This window comes from Stegodyphus dumicola, chromosome 3, assembly GCF_044657685.1.
Source record: "Stegodyphus dumicola isolate Sdum_Otavi_A_Nest chromosome 3, ASM4465768v1".
Lineage (NCBI taxonomy): Eukaryota > Metazoa > Arthropoda > Arachnida > Araneae > Eresidae > Stegodyphus > Stegodyphus dumicola.
This window is the reverse complement of record NC_140770.1, coordinates 167819349-167838541: the sequence shown is the minus strand read 5'-3', so window position 1 is coordinate 167838541 and position 19193 is coordinate 167819349. Positions and strand designations below refer to the sequence as shown.

The window sequence follows — 19193 nt, the reverse complement described above, 5'->3', positions numbered from 1 at the left end:
GTATCAAAAAAATTTTTTTTTTATTCTTTAGCAAAATTATCCAAATATTATATCTGCGCAATATGCTGCTGAAAATTAATCAATTATAGATAAGAAATTTAGAATCAGATCCACAACAGTATTATATTTCGTTCATATTATAATTCATAATGCACAAAATTTATATCATTTAAAGAATAGAATTATCTAATCGTTGCCACATGTTCTAATCAAATACTATAATAAAGCTAGAATGATGGATGAAAAAAATTAAGCAAACAAAACAAAAAAGAAACAGTTTTTCACAGACGACTGAGTATTTCTCATTCAATTAATTCAGTTCTCACTTCGCGAGAAGACAAAAATACATAAAAACTCAAAATACCTGTATTAAAAATTACGAAGTAAATCTTAAACACTTATTTCCTCGAAAAAATTCCAGAAAGGATTAAACATGATTTAATTCGCTATAATAAATGAAGGCGTTATTTTTGTTAAAGCTAAGTTCCTCTAGATTGGCAACAAATTCACTATCCTGCTGTTTCAAATGTAAACGAGCAATGGCCGCCATCAAAAACATTATTAGGCTTAGCGGCACTTAAACAACTTTAAAATTGTTGATAATTCTAAAAATATTGCATACAGATTTACTAAAGGCATGAAAACCTTAACCGGAAGATAAGAACAACATAATTCAGTCATTTTTAAAGCAAAAAATGTACAATTTACAAACATATAAGAGTAAAGAACCTGAGATTACTGAGCCGGGTAACAGAGTGGATATATATATATAAATATATTTATATATGTTTGTTGCGGCCGATTGCAACCAAAATACGAGGTGCACATCTACATGTTATAGCAGTCTTATATACAAAATTTCAACGTTCTGAGGCTACTCGTTTTTGAGTTATGCGAGATACATACGTTCGTACAGACGTCACGAAATATTCTCTTCAGAATTCATTTTAAAGCAGTTTTATAATTTTTTTGGAGGAAAAGAGTCTTTTATTCTGTCCTTACGTACAGATATCACGCAAAAACATCGTTAAATTGCATTCGATAGCGGTCAAAATGGATATTTTCGTTGGAATGTGCTGCCTGAAACTTTTCGCGATTACAATACATGCTTTTTTCGTACAAGGAAGTAAAAAGGGGGTTACTTTCGAATAAATATGTAAAACATTTTCACATTACATCAGCATATTTTAGAAATAATTAGCAACATATTGTGTAGTTTATATCACATCGAATTCTGTTAAATTATTAATAAGGGTAGATGTAACATCTTTGGTAAGAGAATTTATTTACAGTCGTAACATTAAACAATTTTATTATTAAGAGTGCACCATTCAAATCTTCAAATGTTTCTGATTTTGATAAAGATCTGAAAACTCGGAATTTTCAAGCTTTTTTCATCATTGGAATCTTTCTAAATCAGAACCTAAAAAAATTGTAACTCAAAACTTTAGGTAAGTTACATTCATTGAAATTTGACAAAAGCCTTTATAAAAAAAAATGTGCAATATTTCAGTGAGACATGCAATACTAATCAATTTTATAGTCATCCTAGAGCTTATGCCTTTTATTTTATTACACCAAATAATGGTTTTTGGATGTGTATGTATATACTGCGTGGTTGCGCAGTAAATACATACACATCCAAAAACCATTATTGCAGTTTTAATGATATATATATAACCAGTATCACCTTGTGGCTTGAAAGGTATGCTGTTTTGAAATTTTAAAATAAATAAGTTTTTGATTTTTCTTAATTTAATTTAACTCTCATGATTTCCTGGAGGGAATTCAGCAGTTTATATGTAGTGTTTATTTGCACTCATACTTGAAATAGCCTTGTTCTTTCCTTACTTTCTTAAAATTTGCAGAGGGGGGAGGAAAAAAACATTAAAAAGAGAATTGAAAATCCGGGAAAAAAATGAGCTGTTAGTCATTCCCCAAAGTTATATATATATATATATATATATATATGTGATTCTTGCAATTTTAGTGATAGCATCAGTATCAGTTTAAAAGTATTCAGCATCAGTGGTTTTCATCAATTCTTAAAATAAGCAAGTTTTGATTTTTTTTCCCCCTATTTCATGGAAAGAATTTAGTGTTTCCTGTGTAGTATTTATCTATATTGGTTCTTGAAATAATCCTTTTCTATATTTCCTTTGATTAAAAAAAATTGCTGCATTTCATTTAAATTTAATTCCTTAAATTTCATTAGAGATATATTTCTCATTGAATCAATTCAATTCTCATTTCCCGGCAAGGAAAAAATACATAAAAACTCAAAACATCTAAAATTCTAAAACATAGAAAAACCTAAAACACCAAGTCAGTCAAAACCGTTAAAAAATTGATAGTTAAAATTTAAGTTTAAATTAATTAAAATGAGGCAGAAAGACAGATTTTTCTGTGCACAAAACTTTTGGCCCCCACTCGGCAAAAAGACTCTGCGCTTAGTGCAGAAACTGACTTAAATCAGCATGCTGTTGAGTTTCAAACGTAAACAAATGGCCGCGTCGTTAGGCTTAGTGGAACTTAAAAATTTTTAAATTATTGATAATTCTATTGCATGCAGATTAACTAAAGGCATAAAAATCTTAACCGGAACATAACCATATAATTCAAACAATTTACTAATATTTTAAGAATAAAAAACTTAGGTCACCGACCGGGTAACAGAGTGGGTATATATAAACATATATTTATATACCCTTATATACCTTACAAACTTTATCAGCGTCTAAAAGCCATAAGTCTCACGTTATATAAAAAAAAAAGAAGTTTTGCATACTAAAAATACAGAATAAAGTTGTTATTTATTCTCATGTGTTTTTTTTTTCCCCCCGATTTGGTCAATGTTTTCTGAAGATTTAGGATGTTTTCATAATTTGTTTATATTTAGTTTAAGTTAAAGTAATTATTGAATAATTAATTAAATATGTTGGAAATCTTAAGAAATGTCATTTGAGAAATTTAATGTTTAGTTGTGAATATACTTGAATTGCAAAGTTTAACCAATAGACAACTTATTGATACTAAACTTTTCAGATTTCAGCCAGAAAATATATTTAAATTTGAATTTTTTCCCCTTAGCTTTATTATTATTGTTTATGTTTTTTATTTATTTTTAAAGCTTTGATACATGTCGAGTTGGCTGGAGAGTAATTTCGATTTTTTAGTGTGAAATAAAAGTCAATTTTTTTTTTCTGTACAAAAAATTAACTCTAATCAGTCAAATCTTATCTTCCATTCTGTTCGATGACCTTTTGCCATCTTTCTGGTAACTTAATGATTCCACGCTCATAAAACTTCTTGCCTTTATCAACAAAAAACTCAACCAAATGCGATCTGAGGTCATCACTATTACGGAAAGTTTTACCATTTAAGACCTGATGGTACAAAATCGGGGCTATACGGGGGATGCGACATCACATCCAACCCAGCTCCAGTAATTTTGTATGTGTTGCTAAATATATGTGAGGCCTGTCCTTAACGTGGGGAAACACGATTCCTTTGCGATTTGCCAAATCTGGATTTTTTTCTTTGATTGCTTCCTCTAGTTCCGTAAGTTATTGCCAATAAATATCTCAGTTGATCGTTTGGTTGCTTGGAAGCAGCTCAAAATACGTAACCATTTTGTAACCCAACAAATTGATAGCATAATCTTTTTCTGATGCAAGTTAATTTTCGATGTTTTCTGCTGATTTATCATGCTTGGACCATGATCTCGTTCGATTAATGTTATTGTAGGTGATCATTTTTTGATTGAAAGTCATACTTCGCCTCAAAAAAGGGTCGATTGCATTACGTTTGAAATGCGTACGGCAAATACTGATTCGTTAAGTGAATTTTTTTCAGTTCATGCGGAACACAAATATCGAGCTTGTTAAGGAGTGACATCTTATGTGATTTTCAGTTATTGTGTGTGATTGATTACATTTATCCTTTTGGAATCTTTCGCGTAATTAGGTGAGAATTTGATTCAGTTGTGACTTAATTTTTGTCATCATCAACTTAGGAGGTCGGCAAAAACGTTGGCCATCTTCAAGTGAAAAATCTCCGGAGCGAAATTTGTTAAACCAATTGTGACACATGCGCTGTGTTAAATAATGAACACCCTAATCAGGGCTTAATTTCTAAAAGTAGAAGTGCCGGAGCCCTATGATAGACCATCACGAAAGAGGAACAAGAGTAAATAAATAAACAAAATGACTATTAAAATCATTAATAATTTAAAAATTAAATAGTTAATGAGTATCAAATTAATCAATTATTATTTAATTTGTAATTATTGTTGAACTAATTCACAATTTATTATTAATTTATTATTTATTAAATATAATTATTAATTAAATAATTAAAATTAAATAAAATGTAAAGAGATAAATAAAAATGTAATAAGTGATTTTTTATATAATTTTATTGCTAAAAATAAAATTTTCTAGATCAAATTTCTACTAAAATAATTGTTCTGTTACATAGAAAAGTGCCGGAGCCTTCTTATTTAGGGCTCTGATGTGCTCCGACTAGAATTAGAATATATCCCCAAAACTAAGAAGTACCGGAGCCGCACTCCGGTGGGCTCCGGCGCAATTTTATTCTCTAACCGTAATATTTACATATCTCTTTGTAAGCCTCACCTTTCTTGCCTTTATGAAAAAAAAAAAAAAGTAAAATATATAAAAAATGTTAATTTTTTCACCCCATGTAAAAACTGACCGTTGACTAAGAGTTATAAATAAAAATACACGAAATTTCTTTCTATTGCGACCTAAAAATGTCAGCTACCATATCTCAAAAATAAATAAATAAATAAATAAAATAAAATAAAAAATAAAATAAGGTTGACAGATGAAGAACAAAACAAGCATAACGCTAACTATTTGAGCAAACTTGAAGTTACTTCTTGCCGACCCAATATTTAGTAAGAGAAAAGTAAAATTTATTTTAAATATTTTTCATTTTATTAATTAAATCTTTAATTTTGTTGAGAAAAGTTTGCTCATTAGTCTTTTTTTTCCCCCTCCTCGATTGTGCATTACACATTTCTTTATATATCTTCCAAATGTGGTTTGATTCTTAACCATATTTTCAGTTTTGTTTATCAATATTCAGGAGTTCTTTCCGTTCCTATCTATGTGCAGAAAAGCGCCCGGATTGAACTTTTCAGGGGCTCCTCAGCTACTGCAGGAATTTAAAGTAAACAGAAACTAAATATAAGTGAAGAAACAAAAAAGTACAAAGTAGAGTAAAAACACAAAAATCTAAAAGCTTTCAGATTTTATATTACGCCCAAACGGACTTTTTTTTTTTTTTTTTTCATTTACACACACATACACGTATTGCGAGCATTTGGGCTAACGACACGTTCGGCTAAAAATATTTAAAAATGGCATATCTTTAGAATTTTTGGTAGACAGTCTAGCGGGCTAGACATAAAAATGCGCTGTAGGGATATGTAGGGAATAGATAATTATTCCCTACAGTGTTGCCACAGTGCTCGCTTTGAAATCGTTGAGTAGTTTTATTAAAAAATTCGTTAAAGTTTTGCAAAATATGAAATAGATAATACAACAAATTCTGTCTTACAGGTGCGCATGTTCAGGTGGAGGACTATGTTATTCAAAATTTGATGACGCTAGTTACCGCCGTTTTTTCACAGTGCGAGGAACATACATGGAGATTCTTCATCATTTAGTTTCTTTAAATATAATACAGGGTGATAATATTTGGGAGAGAACCGACGCAAAATGCCGTTTAGAGACTGGGCTAACGTCCATTTGGGTAAAGGAATAATGCAGGAACTTAATTTGGCTTAAATTAAGAATAAAACTCTATATTTGATCATAAAAGTTGATAATTTTGCAAATTTGATAATGCATGCAGCTAAAAATTCATAAAAATATGCAGCTGTATTAAATAACTTTTATAAATGTTGCCATGTGTAGTTTAAAGAAAACATTTTTACTGCTATTTATTCCGCATTCAGCTGCAAAATACTGAAAAACCCGGCCTTAGTAACATTTTTCTCTCTATAACTTTGGGGATTGTTCACATCACAAGATATTTTTGTTGATTGCACTTTGTAATTCAAACATGTTTGATAGCTAAATTATATCTGCATGATTATAAATTCATGAAATAGATAAAAAAATGTAAAAAAGTGCGTTAATTATTATAATCTTTACTTCTTACTACAACTTTCAGCTACAAAAACCTGACGCCGTTTCGATTTTGGTAACCCTGAAGAAAAATTTCGACAAACTATGTTCATCACAAGGGGTGCAATGTAGGTCTATCTACCTGCTAGGGTTGCAGCCGGTAACGTAGAAATACCGTTAAGTAATCTGCCAACTCGGCGTGTGTCGCCTGCAGACTTCTTCTCTACGGGTTTTCCAGTGGAATGCAGGTGGTTTTTTTTTCAGGGCTGTGGAGTTGGTAGAGAAAATGACCGACTCCTACTCCCTCACATGTGTAAACATTCACACATATACATATATGTAAACATATACACATGGGTTACAGCTTATTTTTTAATATAAAAGAAGTAATAGATGCTACAGAAAAAAATTGATGTCATAGCAAATTATTTATATTAATTACCATTTATTGTGAAATGGAAAAACTGGCATTAGTTATTTCTAAGAAACTTTGGCAAGATCTTTGCTGGTGAGCCATAGATTCAATTTGATAAACTTCAGAGCTGAGAAGAGTCTTTCCACACTAACTTGAGTAGGAGGAAGAGCTCTTACTGTTAGGGCTACTTCTTTTAACTTTTCAGGGTAGATTTTTTATAAGTTCTAAAAGAGGTCTTGCAAGCGCAATCATTTCTCTATTTCTTCAAAGGCCGTGTAGAAATCTTGTTTGTATTTTTTCATTTTTATATCTAAAGGCTCTTGGTTCTTTAATTTAATTCGCTTAGCCTTTTCAATATTATCGAAAAATATTTCTAAGAATCTAATTCATCTTTGGAAGAGGATGGTAGAGGCTCAATTGCAATCCCTGCAGTTTGACTGTCCTGATTCGAACTCTCCAATTGTTCTGAGAATAATTTAATTCTTAATGAAAGTTCATAGATGTCTTTCTTTGTCTTTTTAATTTGTTCGTCATCCAAGAAAATTCGGTGTTTCGGATCTACATTTATTGAACCCTGCAAGATCTCATTGTCTAGCAAACAATTTTTCTTCATTGAAGAAATGATTCCTTCAGCAAGAAACCCTCCATTTCAGAAGGAACAAACATCTCATTCATCCATTCTCGCCTCCTGTCAATTCTTCAGATTGCAGCTTTTTTATGGCTATGTACGGTGTAGAAAGAAGTTTACAATTCTGCAAGATCATTCCACAGTCTTTCTGTTAATGAAATATTAGGGTTATCTACATCTTCTTAAAAGAAGTTCTTAATTCTAACAACATCTTTATCTCTTCCTTATCGCGTTTCTTGATCAATAACTGCTCCTTTTCTTGCTCGCTTCCTAAGAATGGCATCAATTTTGGGAGTTCTTTGCTGCTATTGCTGCTTACCTAAATTTACCAGTGAGATTCATAACTAAATGAATCAGTTTCATCACTAACAGCAAATATTACATCCATCCTCCTCCCTTATATTTATTTATTAATGTGTCAATAAAATAGAAAATAACTATTTATTTATTAATGAATATAGTCCATTAATAAAAATAATAACTCAGTTTGTCATTAATATTTTTTTTAATTCATTTAAATTTCATTTCAAGTTCAAACTGACCAACAAAAACTGGAGTCGGAGTCGACCTGTTTTTTAGCGACTCCTCTTTTTACCCCAAAATCTGTCCGACTCCGACTCGAACTCCACAGCCCTGATTTTTTTCAGAGTAAGAGGAATAATGCTGGATCACTCTGGAAGAGATATTAGGAGGCGAGAGACAAATTAGATTTGTAGATTATACTGTGGACTCTGTTTAGTTTTGATGTTTTTTCTTTGCTTGTTTTGTCTGCATCTGTTTAGTTTTGATGTTTTTTCTTTGCTTGTTTTGTCTGCATCTGTCTTTATAATCTGTTATTAGAAATTAAAAATAATAAGAAAAACATTCATCACAATTTGTAAATGTCCGTCGGTCTAGCTAGTTCTTTTCTTAGAAATGTTAATTTTCAACCGCAGGAAACTCTGTTCACATGTCAATGTGAATGCAAAACTATTGCTTTTATTGGAAAAATTTGTAACGGAGGGTATTTATCTTTTGACAAGTACAAGAAAAAGCTAATTAAATCTGCATCTTTAAATCTTTTAATAGCATTTGTATCACAGTATAAATTAACTATCTTTATACATTTGAGACGTTACTTATATTCGTTGTTGTATTGTCTATGTATTTCATGGAAGAATGGTTACCAGAGTCTGAAGGAGGTTGGTTTTGAGAGAAAGCACCCCGGAAAGCGTAATGGCAAACCGCACATTTAGTTGATCAATGTTACCGAATTTTGCTTACTGCGCATGCTCAATAGTATACCGCTGGCGTGGGAGGAAATCCTGGCGATTAAGCATAAGCAACCCTACAGAAGGCTGTTTGTTAGCTTTGTTGGAGGGGGTACCTTTTTTTTACAATTGCATTACTATAGAAATTTGTTATCAGCTTATTGATGTGCTTCTGTTTCATTTAATTTTGGCTTATTTTGTTCAGAAATATTACAATTAATATCAGCTATTTGACTTTAATTCGGCAATTTGAACTGAATTTATTCCTTAAATTAATAACGTATATACGAATGGAAAATATGGTAAATACTCAATTGCTTTTATTCCTCAGAAGTATAATCAATAAGCATTCAGCTAATATATCTTGTAATGTTTCCCGTTTTGTTATCCTTCTTAAACGAAAATTTGCGTAGTTTACAATCGATAGTTACAATCTAAATAATGAAGAAACTTACAGCCTAACAAGTTTTTAAAACCCTGAACGGTTTACGCCCAGATAACACAATATCAATCATATATCGTATTTATCTTCTTTTAAAATAGTTGTCGTTGCGCCAAATTCTATTCTGAGCATGCGCAGTAAGCGAAATTCATATAACATTGATCAACTCAATGTGCGGTTTTCCATTACGCCCCCGGGGTCTCCCACCTCTCTCCCCTACCATCAAAGCACACAAGAAGACTTTCGGCTCGCCATATATTTAGTGTACCCATGCTGCAAAGACTATACATTTACAACATCCATGCCTTCTCCGGGATTCGAACCCGGGCCTTCGGTACCGCAGTAAGCTCCCCTAACAATTGTACTGTCTGAGCGGCACTTAATTCGTTTTAAATGGTAATGAAAATAAAGCAAAATTAGACTCCAAATCATAAGCCCACCAGCGGCCGAGCGGTAAAGACGCTGAACACTGGTAGTTCGGTCCGAGGGTCGAATCCCGCGAACGGGCTGGCTGCATGGGTATTTTTGGGGGTTTTCCCCATTCATAACGTGTATACGAGCCAGTTTCCCTTAGAAAGTCCTCCACGAAAGCCATCCCTACCTTTAGGCAAAAAGCACTCGTGTGCTTTGCCATAACTGATAATCAATCCAATCCAATTCATCCAAATCATTAAAATTTTAAAGATTTTCCTCAAATCCATGTCTTACTGGAAATGTATTCGTGGACCGCGCAAAATTACTTCAGAGGCCGCGGGCCATCACCTTGAAACCACCGTATATTACACATACTGCACATAAGCAAAAATAAAAAAATGTGTATCGCGAATTCATCATTAAATGCGCCAAGATGGCCAAGTTAAATATATTTCTTCTGAAAGTCATACGAAAAATGGCTTAGAGTTCGTTTCTATGGCAACAGACGCCTGCAGGTTTTCTGTAGGGAGGTGTGCTTATGGTAAGGTAGACAATAGGGAAATTTTTTTTTTAAGTGGGCTAGACAAGTTCGAGACGGTGTCTTCTCCCGTCGCGAAAGTATCTTCATGGAGACATTCCTATGGAGCATCATCTCCTAGCTTTCTGCTGAATTATTTCACGCTGTCAGCATAAAAAAATCACGGAAATGACCATTCGATGTTACACAATGCGTAATTGTTGATTCTTCCGGTTTTTAAAATTTTTAGCCTTTGCTAAGGAAAATATTTCCGAAATTTATTGCTGGGAAATAAAGAAATAAAAATGAATTAAAACAACTAATTTTCCATACTCAAACCTCGGGGGATTTTCAGAATAATTTTTTCTTATTAAATTCGATTTAATCTGTATTGAATTTTTTATTACCTTTTATTTAGCGTATTAAATAGTTGATCTGAAATGTCGTGATCTACTGCAGACATTTGTAGATTTTTATATGAAAATTCAAGCAATGGTTAATCGGTTAATATATTTATTTAATATTATTTTGCTTCAGTATCATTAGCCTTCATTATTTACCTTAACCACACGAAAACCTATGCAATTACTATTTTTCCTTGCGTATTTTCCATCTAGGGTTTTAGTACTAGACACTGAAAAATTAAAAAAAAATATTCGCATTATTATCTCTTTCCTCAATGCGTTCAGAGAATGAACACCCTTAGATTTTAAAATGGATTCGTCTATGTAGCGATTGTTTTCGTCTTACTCACAAAGGCAAATCCACACAGACTGCCAGCGAAGATCACGCCGAACCTTTCCCTTCTAACTGTTAAACTTTACGCCGGCAAGAAGACATGAAAGTAAAACTGAGAACGATAAGATAACTGAATTACTTAATTATAAAAGCTTATAGTATCATGTGACTTCGTAGTTTCTTTCTTCTTTTCAGCTTTTCGATTATTATTATCTATACTATTAAAATATGTGCGCGTGTGTCTGTCTGTTTGGGCATTAGTTTCTTTCTTCTTTTCAACTTTTCGATTAGTATTATCTATACTAATAAAATATGTACGCATCTGTCTGTTTCTTTGTGTCATTATCTCCTCCAGAACGGCGGAAAGTGCAGTTTCGAGAGATGTACCCCCCCCCCCCCGCCTGGGATTCCAAAAATTCGTAGGAAGCCATTTCGACCCGTCTCATCCTCGTACGACTTTAATCAGCCGAGATATTAATTAAAAACTCCGAAAACCCTAATTTTTGCACTCATTTTTCCGAGTGGTAGCAATCTCGGTAGTCGCAGAAGATAAAAATGCTTTATTTCGAAAAGTGTTGCCACTGTTCGCTTCCAAACGTAGAGTTTCTTAACGAAAAATATCTTAAGTTTTACAAAATATGAATACAAATAGCATTGCCAAACATTAAATATGTTATTATTATATAAGATCATGCTCTGACATTGAAGAAAGCACGCATTTCATGTGACGTCATTGTATGTTCAAAATGTTTCGTTAATGTCAGCATCTTAAATAAATAACTGCTGTTTGACACTTTTTTTGTTTCAGGTTAAGATATTTGACACGATATATTATTGCCACTTCAATTTTTTAGTACTGATATTGAGAAAAGTTATTAGATTAAATTTAAATCACGACGCCATACATATTAACCGGAAGTGTCAAAAGTTTGTTTCCTTGTTGGATAGCAAAATATTATTTATGAATTCATTGGTGCTTGGAAAGAATGAACTCATTTCATTCTTAACGAAATGATTTTATGCATTTTCTTTTCAGGTGTACATAGAACTTATAAATTTCATTTTGGCTGCAGCCCTCTAGTAACAATATAAAATTTCATAAGAATTTTGATAAGGCAATATCGTAGGCATCAAGTGAAGTAAAAACTATGCATCAGAAAAATCATAATTTCAAAAGCATTTTTTTGGCTTGGCTTAATTTTCAATAATTGTATAAAAGTCTATAAATGACTTACATACAATTATTATAATACGTTTATTTAAAATAAAAATGCACTTGTATCTTTTATCAAAAAACGAAGAAAATGCATTTAAATTAAAACGGGAAAAGTGTAATCCTTTATTTTTTTGACGTGTTGTTGACTTTATTGGTTAGTATGAGCGAATATCTGCATCGATGTATTATTAATAAAGTGCTTCATATTCTAAAATGCTAGGCAAATTCGATGTCAAGTGTGATATGTGCCAAAATTAATACTGGGATAACAAATAAGTCTCCACCGTTTGACAAAAAATGACGTCACAAGTAAGTTATAATAAAAAATATCTGATGTACGAGCAAAATGTCATATCATAAGAAACATCTCTTTATGTCATATCTGTTAACTATATAACCGGGAAATAAGGGTTTTGTGTCAGCATCATATACTTTTTCGTGCGAAATATTTATTTCTTTAATTTGAAGAAAGGCGCACCAATTGCTTGAAGAAGCATATAGTAAGGTTGTCGTGAGTGGTTTCAAAAGTTTAAGAATGGTGAATTTGACATCCAAGGCAACGTAAAGGAAAGACGAAAGTGTACGGGAAGCATTATTGGATGAAGATTCGTGCGAGACGTTATTGAACTTGCACAATGGATCCACTACGTTTTTTTATCCTGAGAAGAAATCATAGGGACCACCTGGTCGTGCTTCAACATCGACAGCCAAGCCGAGCGAATCCGTTCCTGGGGCTTTCTACCGAACAGTACTGATGAGAGAAAAATACACCCACAACTACTCCAGTTATGACAAAAGTATTCTTCTGGCATGATAAGCGCTTAGTTTATCCACATGTTGCGGCGCCGGTCAAAATTTACTCGGAAACACTCAGACGAGAAGTTTTTCCTCCCACCCCTTGTATTCACGAACATTGTTTCTTCTGATTATTACTTGTTCCGACTGATAACGCATGGTCTGTCTAAGCAGCGTTTCTCATCATATGAAAATACCAAAAATTGGGTTGATTGTGGATTGCCTCGAAAGATGAAGCGTTTCTCTGACGCGGGCTGTCAGAAATATTGGAAAAAGTAATCGCTACAGAGGACAGTATTTTGAATAAAACATAACGTATCGTTTTTTCACACTGAATGGCCAAGTTTTTATAAAGTAACGGCGGAAACTTATTTGTACTTCCGATATGTCTGAATTATTACGAATTGTTTACATATGTGAATTAGTAAACATTTTTATTACATTATTGCATATCTAATTTTGATTATTAATAATAATTTGATTATAAAATTTCGTTATCAGTGATCCTCCTGCTTCTCCAGATCCTTCTGCTTCTTCAAACTTCGTGCTTTGCTTGACCTTCCGCCCTCCCACGACTCATAACGCGCTTGGGAAAATGTGTGCACGTCAACACCAGATAATTGTGTGACTTTTTTTGTACCTTCGGCACCTGGGAAAAAGTACTGTGGATAATCAATTCAGCCGGTGGCTCCTCGAGACAACCATCTTCTTCAATCTGCAGCAGAAAAGACTCATGGTGGCTTCCCATAGCTTTTCGTATTAGTGAACAGCCTGCTCATAGGTCGAGAATTAATGCACAGATGGTGTTTACACATTTTTAAAACGAATTCGGGGCTGTTTAATTAATGTTCTGAAAATTTAAAAAATATTCATGTAATTTTCCCCTTTCTGAATGCGTTTAGATAAAATGATTTGTCCACGTAGTGTTTATTTTCGCCTTACTAACAAAGACACCTCTCTCAAACTATCTTCTAAGACCAAGCCGAACCTTTTCCTTCTAATTTTTGCATTCTATTCTGTCAGAGCAAACACGAACTAATATTCAGTAATAATAATTCTACGATATCGCATAGTCGCACATTCGCCTTCTCTAATTATTTATGGATAATTTTGAGACCTTACAGATTACGTACTGTGTGTCTACGAGAAGAACACGTCCCGCCACGGTCGCTATAGCAACACGGCTAGTACATTTCAAATGGAGGCCAACCAAGGGTTGCCAATTCATCTTTAAATGCGCCAAGATGGCAAAGTGAAAAGTAAATCTTCAAAACACCCCTATGGAAAATGGGTCCAGGCTCGTTTCCATGGCAACAGACAGCTGCAGACTAACTGGCGAGAGTTTTTCTTATGATAGACAGACTGTAAACGTTACTGAACACCGAAATTAAGTACTTTTAAAGATCATCAACGAAAAAAATTAAGGACCTATGAGCGCTTTTGTAATACCATCCTAAAAATAAAATAGATCCATAAGTAGGCTGTATTATTATTAAACATAAATTAATTAACGTAATTATTAATAAGTTTGAGAATAAATAAACTTATGAAATGTATCAAATAGATTTACATGTTTTACACTTATGTTGGAAATATTTGAAAGAAGATAAGTGACATTTTATTTTCGTTTTACTAACAGCTTTATGTTAATTTTATTTTATGTCTCATTTTGTCACATACTTTCTCAGTCTAGAGATTTAATAAATAACAGGTAGATTTTATGTCAAGCGGCATAGTTTAAAATGAGATATAAAATCAAAATGAGCATGATTCTTAACAAAAGACTGGCTACTGTCACCACTGCTGCTTGCCTAGAGATCTGAAAGGCTACTTCAGGCCTTTCAGAACAAATCTGAAAGGCCTGAAGTAGGTTGGGAAGTTTTGAAAGTTAGTTGGGGTTTGTCTGACGCAGTTAGTGTCGTAGCTTTGTGTAAAGTTCCAGGGCTTGTAATCCAGTTAATAAACTTTAAGGTTACAATAAGCAACTAAAGCATCGGAGGTGATGAAATGTTTTGCATTATTTTAAGTCTCACTAAATAAGAATAAGTTTTACATGAATTCTTACAATTATGTGTTTTATCTTGTGACCACGATAAGGATTAATGAAAGGCAATAACTCGCTTTAATATGCATAGATGATTTTTAAGGGTAAGTAGTTAGTTATAAGTAATTAAATTAGGTAGTTAGATAATCTTAGTCATTATGGATTTACATATTATCCACTATTAAGTTTTATTTATTTTTTAAGAATGTTTGTTAAAAAAGCACTATTAAAATCACTAGCTAATAAAATTTCGCAGTTTAAAATACATGTAATTTATGATATTGATTCCTAAACGATATTAGGATAATTACACATTTTAAAAGCTACAAACATTTATGTTTTCTAACAACAACACTTGACAAAATATTTCGCGTCTTTTTAATTTGAAGCCTTCTCAGACATTTTGTCTTATTTATATCTATTTCCTTTCCTTTAAGCACCTATTCTAACAATTAGATATTGGTCTCAATATGCAAACCAATATTCTCACTAGTTTCTGCGTGCTTTATCTCCTAACTTGTCGATCTCTCCACAATGTACTTACTTGACTTTGAGGGTTTACTTGATCTGGTAAAAGTCCAAAACTCCCCGACAGACGCGAAGCAAATTATCGCATGCCTGAAAGTAACTACAAAATCTAAGATTTAAATAAATTTATTTAAAAAGAACTTAGAATATAAAGGCATGTTCCGATGCTAACAAAATCAATTACAGTTCGTGGTGATGTAATATTAAATAAGAACAGTCAAATTCAAACTAAAAATGTAGACTATTGGTCAAAGACTGTACAATTTAATTTTAATTTAAGCTGGTTTAGTAACTATCGTCATAACAAATTCTAATGTCGGCATCGAATAATTATAAATTATCAGAGCTGGCAGGAACTAACGCAGCGAGCAAGCGAAGGTCAGAAACACACTCTGTCTTACACTCCAAAAACCTCGGTTTAAAAACTGTTTAAGTGATTTGCATTCTGGTGAGGAAGTAGAAATGGGAAACTATAGTAAAGGCTGAAATTATAAACAACTGCGTAATTTACATAATAATAACTGTTCGTATCTTTGAAGAATAATTTTGTTTCTCTTCACAAATTTAGTTTCTTTCTTCAACACGTTTTCATTTTAGAATTTTCGTATTTAATTAAAGATTTCTGTTATTTTAAAAAATTAGTAATTCTAATAAATAAGTAGCCAAATGCCTTTAAACTGCATAGAAAAAGCTGCTAATTTTATTTCTTTAGTCATATGAACATGCAGAAGAAATATGAAATATAGATGGTAAGGGCCGGTTACAGAGCTTGTGTTGCAGAATTTTTTTAATTTAGTCACACATTGAGTAACAAAATCGAGAATTGGGAAAACCTTTAGAATTTTGAGCAGGCATTGGAAGCAGAATTTAGAATCCACACAGATTGCATCCTTTTGTAAAATGTTAGGCTCCTATGTATGATGCATTAAAACATATTAGATAAATCTTTTAAATTGTGAGTTTTCAATTTCTTTATTAATAAAAAAATTCCTTTCTATAAAATTCCTGTCCATGTGATAAGTTTAGAAGCATTCTTGACATTTTCCATGCTTGTGTCTGGTGAAAAGTAGAGAAAATAAAGGGAAGATAAGCATGTTAAAAAGAAGATTCTAGTATCAGAACATTCAAATATTATGTTCTCATTATTCTTCCAGGCGTTCTCCAAAAAGTAAGAAATTCATCACAAACTTTCTGTAAAATACATCCATTACATGTTAATATCATGGAGACATTTTTTTATTTTGTCACATTTTTCTGGAATCTTCTAGAATTGTGGGTCTATAAATCTTGCCTTCAAATTCTACTAAACTTTCCAAGCTGCAATGCCTAAAATCCTAAAGAAAAATTACCCCTACCAATTCTGTAAGAGCAAAAAGATAGAAATATTTTGCAGGAAAAAACAGAGGGGAAAAGTAAAATTAATTTTACAGAGAAAAATTATGCATATTCTCAGAATTCTGAATATTCTGAGACAATTACATGGGAAAAACTCTTACTTTGAATAAATTTAAAAAAAGACATTTTAAATTAATTACGTACCTATTTTCTATTTGCTAAGAACTGTTTCGTAAATTGTGCATAGCATTATACCTTGTTTATTTGCGGATTCAAAATATTATATAATAAGTGGCCAAAATGGAACTTTATAGTAAGAGCGAAAAATAAAAATGTTTTATTTTGATCGGATTTTTTAAATATAATTTCAATATATTACCATTATTTTAAAGAAATTTATCAAAGCTACAATGTTTAAAAAAAATCGTCGAAAAATTCCCAGATCTCGGAATTAAAATTTTTCTATAGAAACTGATCTTAAAATCGCCAAAATGTTCATAAGTCATTAAATTTAGAACCGTTTAATAAAGGAATTCACATCCCTAAAAGTTGTTTAAGAGCTCTCATTAGAAAAAATGAAATAATTTCGAAATGCTTTATGTTTTACTTCTTGCTCAGAAACTCGAGTACCCCACCATTTATATTAGAAATAGGAACAAATAAAAGGGGGGCTAATGCGGTCAGCCTCTTTTTTACCTGCTAAGAATTTAATTTATTAATATAAAAAATACCTTTATTTACGTTTTGATATTTATCAACATTTTCTACACTTTTTCTTGTTTAATTTATATAAAAAAATGTTAAAAATCATCTAAATATAGATAAATATCTCGGGCTAATGCTGAAAAACGCGAATAATCCATACTATTAGTTTTTATGCATATTAGATGAGTTTATTTCTTTTACAAAAAAATCTGATATGGACATCAAATGACTTCCTTATATGACCTATTATATTTTAACCAGTGTTCAGCGACTTTACCACTAGGCCAATGATGAGCCCGGTAAAAAAGGATTCTGTACTGGACACTGAGTTATTTCACGTAATTTATGAAACTCATTTAGCTGTTGCACTCTGAGGCCATGACAGAATGTTGAAAGAACTGTCAACCAAATACAAACACTTTACAAATTGAACTGTACATTGCATTACTATACTATGGAACTGTACATCCACTTTTGTGAGCCCTACCAGAAAAAAAGGTACCTATAAATTTTTCTGACTTTAATTCCCGTGGTTAAATCTTATTGATTTCCAGTCTGAGCCAGAGAGAGAGAGAATACACATGTATTATGGTGTACCAAGAGCATATAATTTTTTAACGCATTTTGAATAAAAGTTTTTTAATGACAGTCTTTCATTATTTTTCCAAAATAACGTTTGCAGTTTTGAGGCATGAACTACGCTTATCATGACCTTTTTTTCACCTTTGCCGGTGTTTCATAGTTTACCAGTAACATACAGCCTTACATGGTGAAATTTCCCACTCGTACTTGGTCACCAGATCTGTCATAACAGATCTGTCCATCTCTAAGGAAGTCAGGTGGCTTTGGGATCTTTTTTTGACTCAGTTTTTGGCAACCACCGGCAATAATATGCTTCTGTCACACTTTTTCATCCTGGATGTCATATCTTTGATTCCTTGGTAATTCTAATCAGGCATTATTTACTTCATATACGAGTTCGTTAAAAAAAAAGACCAAGGAGGTTATTGACCAATGGCCAACAGTAGATCGGCCAAGTAAGTTCTGGCATAACGTCACTAGCTCCGTCAGAACTCGACCCTTCCATCCGGACGCTCGAACTTTGTAGCGTAAAACTGCCTTCTTACTTAACATTTAAACAGCTTTATATAGATCCTAATGTGTGGTAAAGTTATCAGGACTTGTATTCCTCTTTACTTGCTTTGGAAACATGAACTGTCCTGACTCGGAACAGGGAGCTTACTCAAGCTATGTTCAATAAATTGTGAAGTAGACAATACACACAGGAAGGGTATACAAAACCCTTTATTTTTCTATCTTTACAGCGATTTCCGGAACTTCGGAATACAGAGACCAACCACTTGTGGTCTGAACGTAAGAATATAAAAATACTAACTAAAACTAACTTTGGATTAATATACAAGTGCCTAACTTCAAGATTGGCCGTTATTTAACAAAATCCGTATGTAGTGCAGAGAGCTGCTAAAACTACGATACGTTTGAAATTATCAAGAGGACTAAACCTCTGGCCTTGAAGGCAACCAGCAACCGAGTAAAACTACTATGGCAAGCGGCCTGCTTCTAATAACTCCTTCCTCTCTCTTGCTTGGCAAAAAGCCACAACTTAAGTACTTGGCGTTAGCAAGACAAATTTGCATAAATAAGTTAAAGCTTTTAATTCTGGCCGGAAGTAGAAAATAAGAAGTGATAGTAAAGATTTAAAACAAAATAAACGTAAGTAAAACTTAGGATCCTTACAAAGTACATGTTTATTGACTTTCTTTAACATATTGTCATTAAGTATCAAACACTCCTTTTTATGCTTTCATCACCCATAAATGTATTTTCGAAACTTTAAATATCTAAAAGTTGGTTAAAAACTGTTTATAACAAGATGTTCTTGAATGATTTTTGCAAAACTTACTGAGAAATATTCCTTTCATAAAGTAAGAAAATTAAACAAATTTATAAAACACAAATCAAAAACAAATTTTAAATGTTCACTAAA

The 19193-nt window shown here is 32.4% G+C and overlaps 1 protein-coding gene across 4 annotated transcripts in view; it reads left to right on the top strand.

The window, feature by feature from the left end:
* The window catches only part of LOC118182592 (uncharacterized), a 117785-nt gene that overhangs the window by 1200 nt on the left and 97392 nt on the right, over positions 1-19193 (top strand). The window lies entirely within an intron of this gene.